Source organism: Nicotiana sylvestris, chromosome 1, assembly GCF_000393655.2.
Source record: "Nicotiana sylvestris chromosome 1, ASM39365v2, whole genome shotgun sequence".
NCBI lineage: Eukaryota > Viridiplantae > Streptophyta > Magnoliopsida > Solanales > Solanaceae > Nicotiana > Nicotiana sylvestris.
Window position 1 is genome coordinate 15835242 of NC_091057.1, and position 6000 is coordinate 15841241.

Below are 6000 nucleotides of genomic sequence, written 5' to 3' on the forward strand. Positions count from 1 at the left end.
TAGCTGGACTGTCCATCCTCTACCATTATAAATAGAGGGGTTACATAACTCTCTAAGGACATTCAGAGTTGGAGGAGAGCATTCCGCAATTGGTGAAGGCATCCGCAAACAGAGAGATCAATCATCAAGTGCAAAGTTCTTCTACAAAGGAGTGATCAATGGAGTTCTTCCCGGAGATCAAACCGAAACAACAAAGTACTGCTCGACGTTCTTGGTGATTAAATACATCACAAGGAGGTCTACATCGTCCTACATTCGAGAAAGACGCTTCTCAAGCCCTTGAATCACGGAGAATTTTATAAAGGAGAATCAAGGGAACAAATAGAATTGTACTCGCATTATTTTATCAATAAAATCTCTTTTTCTTCATATTATTTTTTGTTGTAGTTTATTTTTCGTCTTACAAAAATTTGTTGCGAACAATTGTCTTCCAATTCGGTTGCAAATTTGTAATTAGATTTTAGACGTTTCAAATTCCTAATATTAGCATTCATATGCAGTGCTAATAAGGAAATATTTGATATGTAAATTTTAGTTGATTAAAGTCTTAAATATTATGAAAAATAATTAAATAAACTTTTTAACTAGTGACGTTATTCTTAGACATCTCTTAGTCTAAGAATGATAAAATAAGTGGGTTTTTTTTGGGTGATATTTTCCAATACTAAAAGTTGAATATTTTCCTTGATATTAATTTAATTCCGGTATTGCTTTCTCAGCGATACTATGAAAATCATTACCATACTAGTTCCAAGTGACTTTGAATATGTGAACAAATACGGAGTTGTACGGACACCGCAATATGTTTGGGATCAAGAGGTGGTGTTGGCTGGTAAGTTTGCAGCATTTTTCATTTTTTTAAAAAAAAAATTAAAAACTTCCGACATTTTATTGTCAATTGTTTTTTGTGTAGGAAGGATAATAAGCAAACGTGCGGCTTCTGCAATGCTGTTTTGCTATGATTTAGTGAATGAAGGTGCCATCGTTCAAGTTAAGGCACATGTGAGGAGGTTATATTACACACTAATCTTTTTTGTTATGTTATTTTCATGAGTCTTAATTTTATGCCAAAAGACTTAGCCTGCATTCTTGTGCTATTACTTTGGTAGTATAATTTTCTCATATTTGGAGAGTATCTATTCATATTGCAGCAAGAGTTTACAAGATTATGGTTGTGATGCACTTAGTATAACTCTTTGCCTCATTCTCAATAAAATAAAATAACTCTAATCCATTTACACTGTCAATCCTTAAATCTTTCTCTACCTATTGTCCACCCTATAGAAAGAAGAATGTCATTCAAAAAAAGACTTTGAACTGAAATTCCAGACTTTCCGTCAAAGAAAGAGGATTGACATTCAAGTTGCTTGACATTCAAGTTCCAGACTTTCAAGTTGTACTCCAAATTAGTATCACTTGCTTGAGATTGTGTTTTCATGATATATGCTATTCTTAGGTTTAAAATTTTGATAATCCAAAGCCAAAAATGTTTTCCTTTAGCTTGTTCTAGTTGGATAAAAAATTAGGAGCCACTTTTTGATTTATACGAATTTATCTTCTCTTATTTTCGAATGCTGACGACACTATTATTTAACCAAAAATTGGAATTTTGGTCCAAGCTTATTTTAGAAGAACTCGGGTTACTGATAAGCAAATAGAAATAAGAATAATTGACAAATAATAACTAAATATAATACAAAGTAAATCAATGATTCCAATAGTATTTCGTGTCCTTACAAATGATCAGTCTTCTCCTTTTATAGCTATCTCTAGATAATACGTTTTGTTTCTACCATAATAGAGTCATTATTGACAATTAATGGCATTTAATGTAACGTTATAATTGGTAATCATATTTGATTCAATACAGATTCTCTAACGTTTTCCGTATTTAATGCCTGGTAATACGTATCTATACCTTATTTACTATCAAATTCATTCTCTTCAATCATAAAGAGGTTCGAGTGTCTATATTTCTTGTTTTTCCTGAATATCTGCCTGTGCCTGTTGAAGCCCGTGCCTCTTTGATTATTCTTTGCCAACTATCATCCTTTGACTGGTCCACGTGTCATGACGTGTCATCTTACAATAAATTCCATATATAAACTTAATTTTTCCCAATACAGATAGTCCTCCCACTTGCCATTTATTCATCAATAGAATATTTGGGAAGTTAATCTCGTTAAAGAGGGAATATTTGCCGCCATTAATTCTTCTCTGGAACTGGCGCTTCATCTGTCACTTCCATTTAATGTATGTGACACGTGGCGTCTCCTGGTTGGCTCTACAATCTTTCAGCGTCTTTTAAGGCTTTTTTACGGCTTCACCAATTATGAAACGATAGTTCTGATAATAAGCGAAATCTGGGTGATTTAGCTATTGTTTATGCTTCTGCTTGATGATATTCCAATGATATATTGTGATTAATTGATGAATTATGGGCTTTAATAGTGAATTGTATACATTTCAGGTAAAGAAGCGTATATTACGTAAATCAAATATGATTGGAACCATTTTGGAGCAATAAATGAAAAACCCCTCGGAATTAATTATGGTGAAAGAACAAGAAAAGAATCAAGAATATGGGACAACTGGACTAGCGCGGTGTGATGCGCGGCCGCGCTAGTCCAGATTTCGGGAAAGGTTGTTTAAAGGGGTAAAATTGGAATTTCTGCTGAATCCCACTCAATTTACAAAAAGCAAGAACTCCATTATTGAAAAAAAAAATCAGAGGGAGTGTGGAAGATCTGATTTTTAGAGAGAGCGGGAGGAGGAAACTCATCTTCAACTATCAAAAATCAATAGGAACATCAACTTGGAGCAAAGATTGAAAGAGTTTTTCTAAACCTTCTCTTAGTATTTACGTATATTATGTTTAAAGATTTTTATTGTTGTTATTTGTATAATTATGAGTAGCTAAAAACTCTAGTATTCTTGGGTCATGGATGTTAGATGATCTTGTTGTTTGAAGCTTAGATTGAAGATCTTGAATCTATCGTTATGGGTTGTTTATTTGATTTTGCTTCTAATTATTTTACTGCGTAGCTAACAGTGAAATATTATTTACGGATCTTGAGTTAAACTTGAAAAAGAAAATTCTTGGTTGCATATAGAATCAAATAGAACAAGTTTTGAATCTCGGGCATCGGGTGAAGAATTTGCAATTAAGATAGACATATACTTAATTGCCTTGTTTGGTTGAAAAATAGGAGTTGTAAATGCATTCTTGCTAATATTAATACCATAGACATATAGGTATTAGTTTAACTTGAATAGATGCATAAGAACTCGAAAGATTCTTATGAATATTATTAACCCTATAATCAATAACCCGGATAATTCAATAAATCAATCTTAAGCTAAAATAGTAGCATGATCTCTAGCAAGTCCATGACCCTGGAATATCTTTACCAAAATTGTTATCAAAATATTGTGTAATTGGTGTAGTAATTTTGTGTTGAATTATTGTGCAATTATTAAGTAAGTTGTAAATTGGTTCTTTATATATTTTGTGATAATTTAGCTTGAATTGATAATTGTTTGAGTCTACATCAGTCGATAAGTTGATCACAATTCCTCATGGGAACGATACTCTACTTACTATTATATTACTTGTCGATCGCGTGCACTTGCGTGAGTATTTTGGTCACAACAAGTTTTTGGCGTCGTTGCCGGGGAATTAAAATTAGCTACTTGACTGTTTTAAGATTTTATTAGCTGTTAATAAAAACCTAAATTTTCCATCTACTTTGTTTGTGTTGCGCAGGCTCTTCTCTTGAATTCGGAGGAGTAGAAGCACAAACAACCTCTTCCCTTTTGATCCTGAAATTGAACGAACAATTCATAGAACAAGGAAGGAATGGGAAGCTAGAAACAAAACAGAAAGAGAGTTGGACATTCAAGTTCAACCACAGCCAACAGTGATGGCAGGTAATCAAGAACGTGCGGTGATAGAAGCAGCAAGGCCAAATCTTGCTAATATGACTCAGGCCATTGTGAAGCCTGAAATCACCGGTCACTTTGAGCTTAAACAGTACATGGTGCAGCTGATACAGTCCACTGGGCAATATGTTGGTCTATCTCATGAAGACCCACAAAGGCACATTCAAAATTTTTTGGAAATAACGGATACTTACAATTATCCAAATGTTTCCAAGGATTATGTCAGGCTGACCTTATTTCCCTTTTCATTATTGGGGGATGCTAGAGAATGGTTGCAAAAAGAGTCAGCTAATTCAATCCACAATTGGGATGATTTAGCAAAGAAATTCCTAATCAAGTTTTTTCCCACCAAAAAGACAAAGTTTTTGCGGAGTCAGATTCTTGGGTTTCAACAACGGGATGGTGAAACTCTTCGCCAAGCCTGGGAAAGATACAAGAAACTACTTCGTGATTGTCCTCATCATTGTCAAACTAATGAAGTACTAGGCCATACTTTTGTTGATGGATTGGACGAAACTTCCAAAATGAATCTTGATTCAGCTTGTGGAGGTAGTTGCATGGCAAAACCATACAGTGAAATACAACTTCTGCTAAATAACTTTACTGCTAATGATCATAATTGGCAAGGTGAAGGATAACCAAGGAGAGCAATGAAACAGAAAGCAGGGTTACTTGAACTGGATTTCCGCCATGAGAGCAGATTTAGCAAAATTGGCAAATCAAATGACCAGAATGACAATGGGACCATCACAACCAATGCAGCAGGTTCAACAAATGTCAGTTTGTTGTGAAATGTGTGGAGATAATCACACAAGTGATATGTGCCCGACGAATCCTGAATCTATTTATTATGTGGGGAAACAAAGCAGAGGGCCGATGAACTAACAGGCACAATATGGGAACACTTACAATGCAAATTGGAGGAATCATCCTAATTTCTCTTAGGGTGGAAATCAATCAAATCAGAATCAATATAGACCCCAAGGAAATTTTAATCAACCTCAAAGGCCACCACAACAGGCAGAAGAAAGTACAAATGATTTATTAAAAAAATTGTTGCAAGACAATCAGCAACTCAGAACGGACTTCAGAAATCTTGAAAGGCAAATGGGACAACTGGCTGCAAATCAAAATACTAGACCTGCAGGGGCACTTCCTGGTGATACAGAGAAAAATCCTCAAGTGAGTGCAATTACACTTAGAACAGGAAGGGAGTTAGAAGAAGTTTCATCAAAGAAAAAGAACAAGCAAATACCTGAAGGTGAATTAATTCCCAAAGCAACACAGGAAGTAAGGAAAGATGATACAATTTCAGCACCTGTAAATATTCCAAGACCACCACCACCTTTTCCACAAAGATTGCAGGAAAAAAAATGACGATCGCATGTTCAACAAATTTCTCTCTATGTTGAGTCAGATTCAATTGAATATTCCGTTGGTAGATGTGATTCGTGATATTCCAAAATATGCCAAATACATAAAAGACATTGTGGCTAACAAGAGGAGACTGACTGAATTTGAAACAGTTGCACTTACTGAAGAGTGCACTTCAAGGGTCCAAAATAAGCTTCCTCAAAAGCTTAAGGACCCTGGCAGCTTTACTATCCCTGTAAGAATAGGCAATGTTGACGTAGGTCATGCACTTTGTGATTTGGGAGCAAGCATAAATTTGATGTCATTGTCTTTGTACAAACAATTGGGTTTGGGAGCTCCAAAACCCACCACAGTGATGCTGCAACTAGCAGACATGTCCATAGCTTACCCGGAAGGGCTGATAGAAGATATGCTACTAAAAATTGGGAAATTTATTTTCCCAGCTGATTTCATTATCTTGGAATTTCAGGCCGATGAAAAAGTTCCTATTATATTGGGAAGACCTCTTTTGGCTACAGGTGATGCTATAATTAAAGTAAGAGAAGGAAAAATGATCATGAGAGTTGACAACGAGGAAGCTGTTTTTAATGTATATAAAGCAATTCAACTTCCTCGGCAGTATGAAGAATTGTCTATGATATCTGTCATGGAGATTGATGAACAACTTGTTACCTCAAGTGTATA